The sequence below is a fragment of the Blastomyces dermatitidis genome, assembly GCF_000003525.1.
Source record: "Blastomyces dermatitidis ER-3 genomic scaffold supercont1.4, whole genome shotgun sequence".
NCBI lineage: Eukaryota > Fungi > Ascomycota > Eurotiomycetes > Onygenales > Ajellomycetaceae > Blastomyces > Blastomyces dermatitidis.
Genome location: NW_025544777.1, coordinates 6,013,884 through 6,032,711, shown reverse-complemented (window position 1 = coordinate 6,032,711; position 18,828 = coordinate 6,013,884).

Here is an 18,828-nt window from a genome sequence, read left to right as displayed (position 1 = left end):
TAATAAGTTGAACTGCTGCACTGCTGTGAAGCTGTGATTATGATAATCTTTGATTTGATTCAGTAGAAAGTTCTTGAATTCTTCTCAAGTCATGACAGCATTGATACACTCAAGCTCTCTCTTCTTAATAACTCAAGTAGTTGCAGAGATGCCTTCAAGAAGGTTGACAGTGTATATTACTCATATCTCATGAGTATTATACTGACTCAGGTTAAGGCAGAATTTTCATTCAAGAGTACAGATAAAGCTGTGAAATTCAGACAAGATGTTTCTCTTATATCTCAGTGAATCTCTGATCTTAATCTCTCTATCTTCATGATAGATGTAGGTGTGTAGGAGCCGCGGTGGTGGCAGAGTGATTGAAGAGCCCATGCCAAAATGCACAGCAGGTTCAGGAATCTCAGATTCCTGCTGAAGTAGAGGTGTACACACTCTAGAGAATGATGTAGTGTTTCTCTCAGAGAGTGAGATCAGATCAGTCCCAGCATGAGTGCATGAGATCATATCAGTCTGTTAGAGCTCAACTGATTCAAATGTGTAATCAGATGCAGTGATTTGAATTGTAATATAATGAAACTGAAGTGATGACTAGTCAGCAGTGTCATATAGAAGTAGTTGTTTGAGAAGCTATATAAGTGAGCTTAACTATCTTGCTTAAATAGCAAGCTTGTAGGCTACAGAATTATTGCAAGGATATCACAGATATGATACTTAGTATACTAAGAAGATTGTATGAGGCACACAGTAACTCTTGTGTATATTATTCCTGTAGAAGAAAAGAAATGAATTGCTGACTTCTTTGATGAGAAGCCAGCATCTAGCTATTCTATATAGACAATGAGTGGATACCCTCCTTTCATTTCACAGATGAGGATAGCCGGAGTGATACCTCAGCAGCACCTCATTGCCAAGGAAGAGTAATCTGCTGACCTTGTATAGAAGCAGGGTTCTCATATCCATCAATCAGATCTTCCTATAATATATCCGAATGATGTCATAGAGCAGTTGGAAACCGGTTCAGACAGCCTGCGGGATGGATGGAATCATCCACATGGAAGTGATGAGCCGTGTGAAACCGCAGCGGGGCCTTGGCGCGGCCGGGAGCGTGACAGTGTTATAGAGAGTAGTTATACAGACTTCTTCTCTCTCTCTTCTCTCTTCTTTTACAGAGAATTAAGAGACTCTTCAGTTACTCTCTTTATAATACTCAGTTTAAGTATTCTGTGATGCTTTTCTGTTTTCTCTAGTCTCTCTGTATCTGTTACTCTGATCTTCTTAACATAGTCTGATCTGTAAGAGAGTTCATTCACTGAGTTCTTAGTTTCCTTAATATATTCTATCTTGAATCAGAACTCACTCAGTCTCTGAGCTCAGTAAATCTATTACTGTGAGAGTTTCTTAATTAAAGTAAACTGTTATAAACTTGTAACGTGGCGGAACCGAAGCGGTGACTAGTCAGCGGCAACACATAGAGGTAGTTGTTTGAGAAGCTGTATGAGTGAGCTTGACTATCTTACTTAAATAGCAAGCTCATAGGCTACAGAGTTATTGCAAGAATATCACAGATATGGTACTTAGTATACTAAGAAGATTGTATGAGGCACACAGTAACTCTTGTGTATATTTCAGTAGAAGTAAAACAAATTGCTGACTTCTTTGATGAGAAGCCAGCATCTAGCTATTCTATATAGACAATGAGTGAATACTCTCCTCTCATTTCATAAGTAAGAATAATCAGAGTGATATCTCAGCAGTGCCTCATTATTAAGAAAGAGTAATCTGCTGACCTCATATAGAAGTGAGGTTCTCATATTCATCAATTGAATCTTTCTATGATACATCTGAATGATGTCATAGAATGATTGAAAATCAGTTCAGACAGGATGAAATTATTCACATGAAAGTAATGAGCTGTGTGAAACTGTAACAGAGTCTTGACACAGCTGAGAGTATGATAATGTTCTTCTCTTTAAGAGCATAGTCTCTATATTCTCAAGATTATCAGATTAGAAATTATCTTTATTGTATAGTAATAATTATCAACTGATTGACAGCATATGTGCTGTGTGTGATATAAAGAAATAGATGAGTTTTTCTGCTGACTGTATAGATCTTTCTTTTTTCATCATCATTCAAATCAAACACATGATAAGTGAGTTTCTTATATATTGATTTGAAATGTGAAAAATGTAGTTAATAAGTGACTTACAGATCTCTCAATATATTTCATTCTATATATGAAATTCTCTGCAAAAGTGATGTATTTTAGAGACAAAGCTAACAGTAGTAGCAGGATTTTTCAAAAAGATTCTCTTCTCTCATAAAACATTTTTCTTCTCCTCTTCTCAATCATAACAGTGAGTGTATGAGAGTATCATTCTTGAAGAATAATTAAGGGCTTATTCTGACATTTTCTAGTGAGTAACAAATGTCTTCATGGTGCGGTGGCGGCCTCCGTGATCACCAAGAAAGCCAGGTTGAAGGCGGAGGTGGCAGTGTCAATGAGCCGCGGGAGCACTGCTTTTCATTGCCACACCTTCTCCTGCTTCTTTTGCAGCTGTGGTGGTAGTCACTGTGCCTTGCAGTGAGATGTCATCTCTTCTGCTGATCAGTTCATTCATGTCTGGTCTGTCTCTCACTCCCCTCACCGCTGTTGCAACACCACCCCCCCCCCCCGGCCAATACAGTGGTGTATGACCCCATGTGGTCATTCAGAGAGAAACCTGGGAAGAGCTTGGTTTCAGAGACAGTGACTCTGAGAAGCTCAATCTGTAGTTCTTCTTTCACAGCATGTCTGAGCCCTGCTCAGAATGCTGCTGAGTTGAGTTCACAGAATCTCACAGTTTCTTTGTCTTCTCTCTGTGAGAAGGCTTCAGTGCAGTCTCTGATCAGTACTGCTACTTGTCTGCACTGTACTAAGCAGCTGAAGAAGAAGAGGATTTTATACACTCATCTCTTCTCTCACTCTTGTTATTTCTATTATATCTGTAACAATAACTTCTATCTCTCTGTAAGTATTACTTCACAGAAAGACATTATATCAATTCTGATAAGAAGTCTAGATACTCAAGCAGTACAGAGTGAGAGTCTCAGAGCTTTAAGTATTGATAGATTCTATCAAGACTAAGAAGATCTCTCTTACTCATCTATAAAAGAAGATAAAAGCATGAGTCTTCAAGATAAAAAAACATCTCAGAATGATTAATCTTAAGAAGAGATCAGTCAGTGCTGCTGTTGAAAGTATTACAGAGATTAATCACTGATTAAAGAGAATCTCACTTCAATTAAAGTAGATGACTGAGATACTTTATAAGTTAATAAGTTAATATTTTATATATTTCTCATACTCTTCTACAGCACTGCAGTACTAACTTCTCAGTAGATAAAGATATCAGTACTGAAGACTTCAATAGTGAAGAATAAGTTTGATAAAGATGTGATTATTAATGAGTAGACTCTGAGATTCTCTCTTTTTACTTTTTCAGTGAGCTGCAGTTTTATTAGATTAGTAGCAGCTTACAGATCAATTAATATTAATCTTTTTATTAATTTTAAATATCTCTTTCTTTTTCTTATTAACTGCTTTAGAAATTTTATACTTATATAGTCTCATTAAACTTCTAAAAAATCCTTTGAGAGAAAATAGAAGAAGAGTGCTACAGAGTTTATAAAACACTGACTCATCACTGTAAGATTATCTCTAAAAAATCTTTTAAGAAAAATAAGAAGTCTCAAGCAGTATTTCTTACTCAATGTCTCTGATATATAACAGAACAGTCTCTACTAGTTATCTTATAGATTACAATCTCTTTCTCAGTATTTTTCAAATACTCAAGCAGTTCTTATAAATTCTCTGATGATAAATAATCTTCTCATTTAATAAGATATTGAAGCTTGCTGTAATATGTTCACTTATTCAATATTTTCTTCATAAGATATTCAGTATCACTCTTAATCTCAATATTATCTAACTGAGATAGCTCTGTCTCAGAGTATTACTTATAGAGCTTTAAATAGAAAATATGAAAAATAGAATGAATTGATTTCAATTCTGTGAGTAATTTCAACTCATATGTCTGCTTACTCATCACTCTTATTACTGAGAAAGATTCTAGTCATCACTTACTAAGCTTCTTACACAGTCTTATTATCTTGATATTCTTTGCTGAAAGTAGTATTTAATCCTCTATTAAGAACTTCATTGAAAGATGTTTTTAATTATAGTATTTCATCTGCTGCTTCTGAGCACAGTAGATGCTTTTCATCATCTTCTCATGAATTTTATTCAAAAGTTTCAATCTCACTTTTACTTCTAACACTGAGAGATACTTCATTCTCTATATCTGTCTGACATTCTGACTATCTATTCTTCTCTTTAAAACATTGTCCACAATGTCACTGAGTAATGAAGAATTATATTCATAATAAGTATAGAAAGAAGATATCTTTAAGATTACATTCTTTGTATTATTATATATGAATTCAGTGATCAGAAGATATTTAAGTCAATTATTCTGATAATATAAACAGAACACTTGAAGATGCTGTTCTAGTGTCTGATTCTAGTGTTCAGTCTGATCATCAATCTGCAGATGAAATGCAGTACTGAGAAGACATCTTATTATAAGATGATAGTAAAAAGTCAATCAGTATTTACTGATGAAGAGAGATTCTCAATCTGTTATTAACAATTTCAGAGCACTGTGATTATAAATAATAGTATCTAAAAACAGATCAGTTAATTCAGAGACTTTAATCTTTTTATAAGTAGAAATATATCTGATCATCTTCATGAAGCAGTCAATAATGATTAAAATTAAGTCATATTCTTTAACTCTTATTAACTTCAGCAGGTTAACTATGAAATTCATTAATAGATTCTGCTATAAGCTCTTTGAAACAGGCAGTGACATCAACTCACTGTATTACTTATACTGCAGAATCTTTATTCTTTAACAGACATTGTAAGTCTCAATATACTCTTTAACATCTGTCTGAAGCTTGTCTCAAGTATATTTATATTTTAGAAGCTTCTCAGTCTTCTCTAATCTGAAGTGCTCTGTATGAAGATTATTATGATGAATTCTCAATAACTTCTGATACACTGCTCTGCTACAAGGAACAAAGACTGAATCATTCAGTAGTAGAAGTTCACATTCTTCTAGTTATCAGTGACTTGATTTCTTAGCAGCACTGTCTCACTCAGAGTCTGTCTCTTTCAAGTTTAAACTGAATTCTTTCTTCTTCAACTTTTGAATTCAAGCTGCAGTAGAGATATTCCTCTTCTATAACTCTTCAATAAATTTTAAAAATAGTTGAATTGAAAGATTATAGACTGTTTTATCCTTTGTCAATTCAATAATTGTAAGATATAATATAAGAAGCTCATGATTTTCAGTGTCAGTTCTCTGCAAGAACTCAGGTTCTCTTTCATCTTCTATACTGAGTCATGCAGCTGCCTCTCCAGCGCTGTTCCTGAGCTTTAGAGAATCTCAACCCTCTGCAGCCAGCTTCTTCTGCAGTGATGACAGAGATTCTTTTATAGAATTCTTCTTCATATCAATAATATTATAATCAGGCTGTTTAGACAGTATATCAGTGAGGTTAAGCTGATCTGAACAGTATCAGATATAGAAATCATACTCTGAAAGCAGCTTTATTCATCTGGCTTAACATTCTGTCAAGCTCTTTGTTATCAAGAAGTAATGCAGATTTGTATGATCAGTGAGAACTTACACTGAGTACTTACTATTCTGAAGATAATGTCATCAGATCTTAAAGAATTCAACAATTGCTAACATCTTCTGATCATGAGTATCATATCTTCTCTGTATGAGTGATAACTTCTTGAAGAAGAAAGTCACTGATCTTTATTCACAGTATCTTATAGACTCTGTGAAAAAGTCTTCTCTTACAGACAATTCATTGTCTGTTTTCTCAGAAGTGATTATTCCCTGATTCTTTCAATGTTGAAAGGTCTTCAGTGTCAACTGTGAAAAGATTTCACAGATTTCATTTTCAGATACATCAGTCTCACACTGACTGAGTAAGTTGAGATTAAAATGATTCAGTATTATAGCATCTGTGAAAGCTTGTTTCAATTCTACAAACACCTGCACAGTGTCTTGAGTGAGAATAAACAGTTCTGTTTTTCTGTCTTTCACACTTCTTTTCAACAGATTTGTAAGAGGGGCAGTAATTCATGAATATACATAGATGAATTATCTATAGAAATTCATAAATTCTAGAAACATCTACATCTCACAGTATATCTACAGTGTCAGCCAGTTCTCAATAACAGAGACTCAGCTCCTGTTCATTGAAATGTCATTCATCTTAATAATATAATCTAAGAAATCAATCTCCTGCATGTAGAATGAGCATTTTTCAGTGTTTGTATAGAGTTAATACTGTCTCAAGTGACTCAACACTTCTCAAACATGAGTATCATGTTCTTTCTCTGTTTTTGAGAAGATTAGAATGTTATTCAGATATACTATACAGAAGATGTTGACAAGGCTCTGCAGTGCCTCATTTATATAGATCTGAAAGATGACTGAAGTGTTACAGAGATTAAAAGATAAAACAAGATATTCAAAATTGCTGTACTTAGTACAAAAGACTGTTTTTCAAACATCATCTTTGTTAACTCTGATTCTATGATAGACATTCTGTATATCAATCTTTGAGAACATCTTTGCTTCAGATAATCAATCAATTATCTTGTCAATCAATGATAATGAATAGTGATTCTTAACTGTCACCTTATTGAGACCTCTGTAGTCTATGCATAGATGTAGTCTATCATTCTTCTTGAGTATAAAGAGTATAGATGTCTCTGCTGAACTCTTTGATAAATATATTCAGTTCTTTGATTGCACTTCTTCAAGATATTTATGCAGAACATTCAACTTCTTTACAGACAAGTTATAAAGAGGCCTGTATAACACTGTTACACTGTCTTCAAGGTGAATCTTATATTATATCTTGATATCAGGAAACTTCACTGCTTCCTTTTTCAAAAAGACATTCTTAAAATCTGTAAAGAGATGTCATATATGTCTGCCTTCAATAATGAATACTGCTGCTAATCTTGCAGTGAGAATGATGACTTCTTCATCTGTTCTCAAGTCTCAATCACCTGCTATGCAGTATATTGACTCAATCTTTTTCTCAAGATTCTTTCAATGAAACTCTTCAGATTTCTCTATCACTGTCTCTTCATTAGTGAGACAGTATCATCACACCTGAGTGACTCAGTCAATGAGAGAATTGTTTTCTCTCAATCACAGAAGACCTAGAATGATGTTCTCATCTATGATGTTGACTGTATGAAGAAGCAGACTGCTCTTCTTGAAGATTTCTTCTGAGTCTGTGATCACACACTTTGCTTGAATTATGCTAAAATGATGACATTTTATTTCATCTGTAAATTTTGCATGGCCTGATGAATCTATCTTCTTTCAACTCTTCATCAAAGAAAAGAAATAGAATATGAAGTCAGTATTCACTCTGAAGTTAAGTAGACATCTCACTGATATCTCTTCATTCAGAATATACATTGTGATTGTAACATGAACTCAGAGATGTGAGAATTGTCAATTCTTGTCTTTCTCTTCTTTATCTTTCACAGATATGTTTGTCAGAAGAGGAGTTAACTTTGAGAAGATATCTTCTCAGTTTCTTTTCTTCTTCAGCTTCTTGCAATCACTGACATAGTGATTATCAGCTCTGCAGTTAAAACAGAGATCTTTGTCAAATCTTTTTTAACATTTCTTCATAGTGAGTGAAGAATCAGAATACTTGGAATTCTTCTTTACTTTCTCTGCACTGAAGCTGTCACAGCACTGTTTAAATTCTGTCATTGATTGCTTAGAAGAGATCTTGTTGATCTTTTTCTCAGAGAATTGATTATTCAAATAGATTCAGAAAGCCAGATTGATAAGCTCAGTGTAATTAGTTAATGAACTCTGATATTATGATATTATTATTCACATCTTGTAAGTCAGCTTTATAAGATAAAGCTGTGTTTTTAATTGATTTAAATCATCAGTCAATTTCTCTCAATATTCTTCAAATCTTGTGTTGAAATTGAAAGAATTCTCATTATCTTATTAATGTAATGAGTTGAACTGCTGTATCACTATGAAGCTACAGTTGTGATGATCTTTGATTTGATTCAGTAGAAAGTTCTTGAATTCTTCTCAAGTCACAGCAGTATTGATACACTCAAGCTTTCTCTTCTTGATAACTCAAGTAGTTGCAGAGATGTCTTCAAGAAGGTTGATGATGTATATTACTTATATCTTATAAGTATTATACTGGCTCAGGTTAAGGTGGAATTTCTGTTTAAGAGTATGAATAAAGCTGTGAAATTCAGATAAGATGTTTTTCTTGTATCTCAGTGAATCTCTGATCTTAATCTCTCTATCTTCATGATAGATGTAGATGTGTAGAGGCCGCAGCAGTAGTAGAGCAGTTGAAGAGCTCATATCAAAATGTGCAGTAAGTTCAGAAATCTCAGATTTCTGCCAGAGTAGAGATGTACATACTCTAGGAAATGATGTAGTATTTCTCTCAGAGAGTGAGATCAGATTGATCTCAGTGTGAGTATATGAGGTCATATCAGTCTGTTAGAGCTTGACTGATTCAAATATGTAATCAGGTCAAGTGATTTGAATTATAATATGACAGAATTGAAGCAGTGACTAGTCAGCAGTAATATATAGAGATAGTTGTTTAAGAAGCTGTATGAGTGAGCTTGACTATCTTGCTTAAATAGCAAGCTTATAGACTACAGGGTTATTGCAAGAATATCACAGATATGATACTTAGTATACTAAGAAGATTATATGAGGCACACAGTAACTCTTGTGTATATTTCAGTAGAAGTAAAATGAATCACTGACTTCTTTAATAAGAAGTCAGCATCTAGCTATTCTATATAGACAATGAGTGAATACTCTTCTCTCATTTCATAAGTGAGAATAACTGGAGCAATATCTCAGCAGCGCCTCATTACCAAGAAAGAGTAATCTGCTGACCTCATATAGAAGTGGGGTTCTCATATCCATCAATCGGATCTTCCTATGATACATCCGAATGATGTCATAGAGTGATTGGAAACCGGTTCGGACGGGATGAAATCATCCGCATGAAGCGATGGGCCGTGTGGAACCGCAACGGGGCCTTGGCGCGGCCGGGAGCGTGACAAAACTGTTATAATCAGTTCTATCAGTAATCACTGTTATAAGACTCTTAAAGTAGTGATATCAGTGATGAAAGAATTTTACTATTGTAAAAAGCTTCTGATTATAAATATTATAGTTGATCTCTGTGAGTTATATCTTTTATAAGAAAAAGATCACTGAAACTCAGTTCTTATTTAACTATAGTTATAAGACTATTTCTGAAATTGTAAAGAAGAAGACATCTGTCTTTAATCTAGTTAAGAGTAAGAGATCAAAGTGAAACAGTATTACTATATCTGTGAATATCTATTTTAATCTTATAAAGATCTTATAAGCTTCTGAGATAAGAAAGTTCTTACAGTTCTCTCTTCTTAATAATCTTTTTATTCTCTATTTATAGAATGACTTCTTCTTATTTTCATTCTTCAGTATATCTGTAAGAGTTAAGAAGATTCTTATAAATATAAAGATAAATCATCTATAGAAATTCACAAAGCTCAGAAAGATCTGAATCTTATAAATACTAGTTAACTCTGATTATAATAGAATAGTCTTAATCTGTGAAGATTTCATCTGAATATTATCTGCAGTGATTATATATTCTAGGAAATTAATTCAGCAGATACTGAAGTTATACTTTATAAGCTTAATATACAGTTCTATCTCATCTCAGATCTTTAATATACTTCATATATACTCAGTGTATTCTTTCTTCTTTATAAAGTACATCATCACATTATTTAGATATATTATCATAAAGATATTCAGATATATATGAAGTGTTTTATTAATGAAAGACTGAAATACTGTAGAGACATTAGTCAGATCAAAAGATATTACTAAGTATTCAAATAATTTCAGTACAGTTCTAAAGACAGTCTTTCATTTATTCTCAGACTGTATTCACAGCTGTGTATATATATTGATTATATTCAGTTATATGAATATGACAGCTTTCATGAGATGATTGATTACATTCTCAATCAGAGATAGAGAGTAGCAGCTCTTTATTATCTTAAAGTTCAGATTATAGTAATCTACACATAATCTGAGATCTTTATTCTTCTTCTTTATAAATATCACAGAGGCTTCTGCAGAGATCTGTGAAGATCAGATAAAGTCATTCTTCAGATTCTTCTTCATATAGATTTGCAAGACCTCTATCTCATGATGAAAGAGCTTATAGATTGATTCTCAGAAGAGTTTCTGCTCTTCTATCAAATCTATTACTAGATTCTTCTTATGATGAGAAGAAAGCTCAGCTGTCTTTACTAAACTGAATATCTCTATGAAATCTCAGTATTTCTCTGATATCTGAAGCTCAGTTTTCATGACTGTGAGATTCTCAGACACTTATAAAGTTATTATATAGATGAGCTTGTCTTCTCTAATTAACTCTACAGCATTAACTAATTCTATCTCTGTAAGTAAGTCTGTCAATACTGATCAGAAGTATAAATCTGACTTATAGACAGCTATATACAGATTGTGTCTTTGAAGTTATACAAGTTCTAAGTACATATCATCTGTGATGTCTGTGATAATCACAGTTTTCACAAATCTTCTTCAGATTTCAGAGAGATCTTGTAATTCAAAGATAACTCTTATAAGTCTCTCAGCTCTCAGATCTGAGTTCTCATATTCTGCTTATTATAAGAGTAGATTCTCAGTCTTCATCTTTCAGCTCATTCACTTTACAAGCTTTAGAGACATCACAGTGATCTGGAATTCTGAGTTTATTAATACTTTTCATACTTACAGAGTAGTAGTACTGTGATGCAGTCTCTTTCTATAAGTAAGTATTTTCATCAGAGAAGTAACAGATTCAGATATCAGCTTTAAAACTCTTAAAAAGACTGTTGCTAACTCTGTCTGTGACTTCTTAAATTTCTATATTAATTTGTCTGAACAGTTTGCATGAAGATGTTCTGATTTAGAATAGATAAAGCAGAGTCTCTTTTTCTTAATCTCTCTATTATACACTCTATTTATAGAAGCTTATAAAGCTCTCTCTCTCTACTTAACAGTCAGATATGAATCTCTCTATATCTTATCATCTTTTTCTAACAAATCTGTTCTCTATTATTCTAGATCTCACAGAGCTAGTCAGTGATTCACTCTTCACAGATCTGTGACTCTTACAGTGATTTACAAGCAGTGAATGAGAGTCATCAGTTTCTTCAGAATTAAGAACTTAGAGTCTTACTCAATGAGCTTATTCTATATATCTTTATTCAGTCTCTTTATAAATATTATCATTCAGATCTTGTTTCAGAGCTCTGTTTTCACAGATCTTAATTCACATCATAATTTCATGAAACATCATGAGTAGTCTTTATCAGATTTCTCATCTCTTTTTCTAATATTAATAATCACAGTTCAGATGTTCTCTGTTCAGCTCACAGAGTCTCTCAACTTATTCTCTAGATAGATCTTGAGAACAGACTAGTAGAATCTCTCATGATTATTTTCTAAATAATTCAGCTAGTTCTTGACTTCAGTGTAATAGAGATCTATTATTATATAGATAACAGCTTCTTCATCTTTTATATCACACAGTCAGGCTTGTGAGTCAATTTCAAATATAAACTTATAAAAGCTTTTATAGATTGTGATTCAATAAGTGACCTTAAGTGATCACAGCTTAAGAAAGTTTCTTTTCAGTTCATAAGTGTCTCTGAAGATTATGTCTAGAGACTCAGTTCAAGAGTGTTTACAGATAGTAAGCATTTCTTATAGAAAAATAGCTTGATTTCATGAGAGATGCTCAAGAATGTTCTTAACTAAGATTAATTTATTTATAAGTTTGAAGAATTTCTCTATTACAGATGTAGAGAATAATGTTCTGTGAGTAATTAATAAGTTCTCTGAGACTTCTTTCATAGAGATTATTCATGATTTGAGTGACTGCTTCTGAATGTCTGCAGTAGAGTTCACAGAAATTAAAGTATACAAGTTTCTAGTTCTTTCAGTTATAACAGATGATTGCTGACTGACTGAGCTTGAAATGTAAGAATAAGTGCTCACAGATGATTATTCAGATGTTTGCAGCTTGATGTAATATGTACTGTTAACTACTAGAAGTATTCACAGTAGAAAGATAAAATGTAGAGATTAAATGTATAATAGTATTCAAGCTGAGTTATGAATAGTATTCGCGAACTTCAGTCTATATAGTTGTGTGTAGTCAAGAGCCGCTAGCCCTATTAGTTACAACAAGAGATAGGAATAGAGGTAAAGAATCCGCGAGAAGCGGGATTTCTTACAAGAAACTTCATCATCATCTTCTCTATTATCTCTGAAACTGCTTTTACAACTGATCAGTTAGTAGTATAATCAATAGTAGTATTATTCATCAGTTTTCATTTAACATTCACAGTAATATGTCTATGAGATTCATCTCTCATTATTTAAACAGTTGTATTGTATACTTCATCTGATATTGTACTTTCTTGCATTCTAACTCTTTCTTAGATTCTTTCACAACCTGATAATTCAGATACTCATGAGTATACATCTGAATGTTCTCAGTCATGCTTGACAAGTATACTCTTGATTTGAGTACACTCATGAGTTCAGAGCTTTCTAAGTGACTGAATTCCTTGTGCATGTGAGTTATCAAGTTGTATTAAAATGAAGATTCTAGATAGAGAGCTTCTGTATATTCTAGATTACAGTAAAGTATAACATTGTTTTTCAATTTTCTCAGCTTAAAGTTCAGAAGCATCTCTTCTACTACTTTTATAAGATGCTTATTATCTGATATCTTGTCATTCTTCAAGTGAGAGATTATAGTATTCACTCATTCTGATTTCTTGCATTCTCTCAGTGTGTTTAATATGAACATCTCTTGTGCCTGATTTACAGAACTCTTATTTATGAAATCAGATCTGTGACTGATTGTATCAGATATCATGATATCTGATCTCTTTCAGTATTTGATATGAAGATTATATACTTGAAACTCTGAGATTCAACATACTAAGTATTTAAAAGGTTTTATTATTAATTATAGATAGACAAGGCTTTTATGATCTGTGATTACTGTTGTTGTATATCTATTATTAATATATTTATCTCATAATATCAGCATATGCTTGATTACTAGCAATTTCTTTTCATACACTGAGTAATTGTGCTCAGTATCTGATAGTTTTCTATCATTATATGCTACTGAGTGCAGCTTGCTGTTCTTGCTTATCTGTAGAAGAGTATCTCTGATAGCTCATTCAGATATATTCATCTTAATATAGAAAGGTTTATCATGATCTGATTGAATAAGTACTGAGAATATTATTATATATTCTCTCAGTGTGAGAAAAGCCTCTTTACACACAGTATTTCAGATGATTGAATGAAACTTCTTCTTTCACAGATTTGTATCTATTTCTCTTAAGAGATCTGAGAGTGATGCAGATATTTATATGAAATTCTTGATAAATCTGCAGTAGTATGAGACTAACTTAAGAAACTGTTATATATAATGTATGTTTCTCAGCTGCAGTCAATTCACTATAACATTCAATTTCTTCAGAATGAGGTATATATAGTTATTACTTACTATATATTCTATAAACTTCAACTCTTCTATTTTAAATACACACTTGATTGATTTGATATAGAGCTTATACTCTGTCAGAGTTGTAAGCACTTTATCAAGATGCTTCAGATGTTCATCATATGAGTTTGAAAAGACTAGAATGTTATCAAGATATATAAGACATGAGGTTTCATTCTGTTTATAAAGAATTGTATTCATCATCATTTAAAAGATGACAGAGACATTTGTCAGACTGAATGATATTATCAGGAATTCAAACTTCTCTTATTACATATTAAACATAGTTTGCAGAACTGACAGTTTGTCTATATAAATCTACTAGTATTCTGAGAGAAGATTGATCTTTGATAGATATCAGATATTTTCAACTGTATTCAACTATTGTTGAATTTATAACAGTGAATATTCATTCTTGATTATAAGCTTATTAAGTGCTTGATAATTAATACACATTCATCACTCTTCACTTATCTTTTTCACAAATAGAACTGAAAAGCCTTATACACTTAATAAGAGTTATATAAGTTCACATTCTAGAAGATCTGTGATCTGATACTTCTGTTCCTTGAGATGCATTTGTGATAGAGAGTATATATTCTGATTGACTGATTTTGCATCTTCTGTATCAATCTTATGTACAAATTCTTATTTTAGCAGTAATTCTGATAAAAGATCTGTTCAGAAGACCTTCTCATACTTTTTCAGAAGCTTCTTCATACACTTATTCTTCTGTATATCTTTTATCTTAATTTTCTTCACTTTCAGGTTCTGTATAACATACAGAATGCTTTTAAATGAGATCTTATAAATCATTCTCTTTACTTATTAATGTGTAAGCAGATTTAACTCTTCTATATCAGAGATGTGAAATGTCCTTCTCATATCAGTTGATAGAATTGTATGAATCTTTTTCTTTCTATCAGTCAACTGTATATGACATGTATATCATTGAATCTACAGATTGAATGTTTGAAATTAATTAAGTCTGAGAATAAGATTGTATTTCATGTTCTGCAGCTCTTATACTTAAATATAGCAAGATCATTCTCTGAAGTACAAGAGAACTCTTACTCTTACAGATAATATCAAATATTAGTTATTAGATAATCTTATATATCAGAGATTCTTCACTCAGCAGACCTCTTTCAATCTTCAGATTATATAATTATTAATATATTATATAGATGCTTCTGTGTTCACTAACACTTTTACAGTCATCTCTCAATTCTTATTCAAGTGCTCTCTATACATTAACATTTCAGGTCTTAAGATATTGACATGAGTATTCACTTCATTATTCTCATCTACATCTTATTTAAGAGTCTGCTTCTTCTTTGTATTCACAGAATTCAGAGAGTTATCTAATACAGACATCTCTTTCACTTTGAAGACTTTTCATAGAATATCAGCAAGTATCTTCAAGCTCACTGATTCTGCTAGTTTTTTAACTCTCTTACTTCTCTTAACTATGCATACTGAGTGTAATCTTTTACATCATGATTTTAACATCTGCAGTTAAAGCAAGCTCAATACTTATAATATCAAGATTTTCACTCAGAGAATTTCTTTTTCAGAGAATTCAGTGCTTTAGTAATAATATTCAGATCTAGATTCATTGCATTCAGATGTATAACTTATATTATAGAAGTCTGATTACTCATTCTTCACTGAGACATACTTAATTACATTATTTTCTATCACAATTGACTCACTTGTTTCTATATAATAAGAATGTTGTATACTTTCTTCACTGTGTCTGACTGTGAGATTAAGTATTTCTATTTCACTCTCAACTCAGGTGTAAGATTATGAATGAAGATCTATAAACAGAAAGATGTTGAAAGCTCTTTATTTAATACAAGATAGTATAAGCTGAAGTATGTAAAGTATGATGTAAGATTACTTATTTATCTACACTCAGTGAAGTATTTATAATACTTGTCTTATATATTTACTTTCTCAAAGTTATACAAGATTCATTTGAAAAACTCATTTCATATTTATAAGAATGAATATCACTTCAGATCTGTGAGATTTATCTTTTTATTAGTTATTCACAATGACTTTGCTTTTCTATATAGAAATATGACAGATCTTAAGACTTGTTGAAATTTCATTGACTGTCTATCTGTAAGTTTATATTCAATTCAATAATATAATTGTATCTGACTTAGTCAGCTGATTACAGCATTATTTTTTCAGTCATTATTGAAGCTTAATAACTCTGACAGATCTTCTGACTTAATATATCTCATGCTCAGATTCTTATTCTGTGCAGTGATCTCTGATAATATATATACTTCTGAAGAGATTGTGAATAATTATAATAAGATCTTCAGATTCAGTGTAGTTATCTATCTGTATAAACATTCAATCTCTCACTGCAGATCTAAGATCTGGTTTTCTCTATTTCTATTAATAATGATGATTGCATTAATAAAGCTCTTTATAGTGAATGCTTGATCTGCAGTGAATGTTAATTGTTATTTAACTTCTGTCTCAGCCTGTCACTGTGTATACAAGGCCTTAATCTCATTTAGAATTCTTGTACATGTACAGAGCTTTAATTCTGATTCAGCAGTCTCAGTTACTTTTCTTACTGCTTTAAGTAAACTCTCTGAGAGGTTCTGTATATCTTCTGATTCAGGTAGCAGAGAAGAGTGTTATTCATATTAACTAGAAGAGATATTCATTTCAGTGATTTCTCATTGATTGTACAATGTCTATCATTATATCACTGTATTATTATTATTATATCACTATATTGTTATATCGCTATATTATTATATGATTTCTGTTATCATTGTATGACTTCAGTGATGATCACTCTCTCTTTTATCTCTTTAAGTGAAGAGCAGTCTTCTTTGAATCTGGTTCACTACTCTCATTTCTTTTCTCACATCTCATCTGTTCACATACATGGCATTTGTCTGAGTGTGAAGTTTTTCCTCAACAAGTGAAGCAGTATTAATCAGATACTCTTTCACTCACTGCTCTTTATATACTATCTTTTGAGATATTCTAGAATTACTCTGACATAATAACTATAAATTACTTCATAGATGAAATTATCACACTCTAAAGAAGTCTGTACTTCTCACCAGTTTTTAGACATGCTATCAGATGTGATTCAAAGGTTGCTTAAGTTAGTGTATGATTACAGGCGTACATCAGCTTCTTATATATTGTAATATTATATGCTAAATTAATTAGTGGCCGCTATGACCTCTCTTTACACTTGTACACTAGTAGTTCGGAAGCGGCCGCGTTATTATCCGACGGTCGTACGTTCTTCCGAACCTGTAAGAGGCCTACGCCGAATAGATCGGTATAATATTGATAGGTCTTATATAACAAAGATAAAAATGTTAGAGAAGGAAAGAAAGAGAAAGTGTGAGAATCAGTGATTGAGATGGATATTTATACGCATATGTGGTGGTGTACATGGTGGAGCTTCGGAGTGGAAGAATATACGCGTGTTTGTAGCAGCCGAGGATCAGTGATTGAAAATGACTGAGAATCGGAGTGTATGCTACGCGCATTTGTAGCAGCCATGGATCAGTGATCAGAAGTGGCTGAGAATCGGAGTGTACACTACACATGTTTGTAGCAGCTGTGGATCAGTGATCAGGAATGGAAGAATCTATGAAGTGTAATGAAATAGTCTATATAATTGATCAGGCGCAGTCTGTCACATTAGTCCCCTCTTTTCAGAAGCAGTTCTCATCAGTCAAGAGCTGCTGTTTTGAATAATGCAGAACTTGGAGTCCAGGTCAGTTGATCATAGTCAACTCATTTCATCAGATATTGTCAGCTGCGGCTGTGAGATCTCTCATTGAGAATAGCTTCAATCTCTCACTCAAGCTCATTATCTTCTTCTATAATGCCTGACGGCTGCCAGTCAGAAGTCAGCTGAGAAGAGAACAGATCAGTGATAGTGCAGTGAAGCAAGCTCATGTGAAATACATCATGAATTTCTAATAATGTGTCAAGACAGTAGTTGTGACTATCTAGAACTTCTATCACTTTATACCTGGTGTGGTGGTAGTCTAGCATACAAGATGAATATGTGATTCATATATTCTTGAGATTCAATCATACAAGGTCTTCTATCTTATACTGCTCTGTGAGATCTCATTGAATATTAATTTGATCTTCTTGATCTTGTTTTACAGTTGTCATGAAGACCTCTGCTCAGTTGCAGGTGTCTCAGAGCTTCATTACTATATTATCAGTGATCTGAATTGAACTGTGAGAGTTCAGTGTGCACTGTATAATCTCTAGAAGATTCAACACTTTCATGTGATATCTGTGTGTAAGGAAGAACAGGCTTACATCTGTTAAAATGACATCTCAACTGTTAATAGTGATCTCTGTGTGTAGAAGAAGATCATGTCAATCATCTTGTGAGTAATTATAGAACTTATAAAGATAATTCTTTATAATCTGAATTATCTGTTCTGATGCATCATCAGTCTCAGAGTGATAGACAGTTGACAGATAGTGTATAATCTTGAGAACTTGACAGATTCTTGTTCAGAGAGCACTCATGAATTAATGATCTTAATCTGATACTATCAATCTCAGCAATTCATGCATCTGATAGAATGAACTCTGTAAGAAGGCTTCAGTGACTTGTTCAGTGTTTATCTTGTTACAAGATTTCAATATTACATTCTTACTTAGTTAGTCAACAATGATCAGAATGTTTCTGCAGCTCTTACTCTCAGATAGGTCAACAGTGAAGTCAATTGCTATATCTCATCAGATTCTATCAGAGACATTGAGTGATTTCAGTAGACCTTTTCTATGATTCTTTCATGAGATAATAGAAGAACAGTGATTATAGTTTTGAATGAAGTGTCTGATACTGTTTAATATCTCAGATCAGTAGAATTCTCAGAAGATCATTCTATACAGTTGTTTACAGTCTGAATGACTGATCATATACAAATCATGCATCTCTTGCATTATCTGAGTGTGTAAGAGTTCAGAGTGAGAGACTCAGCATCATTTGCAGAATCATAGAGTATTATTGTTATTGATTAAGCATTCTGAGATATTGATTCTGATATG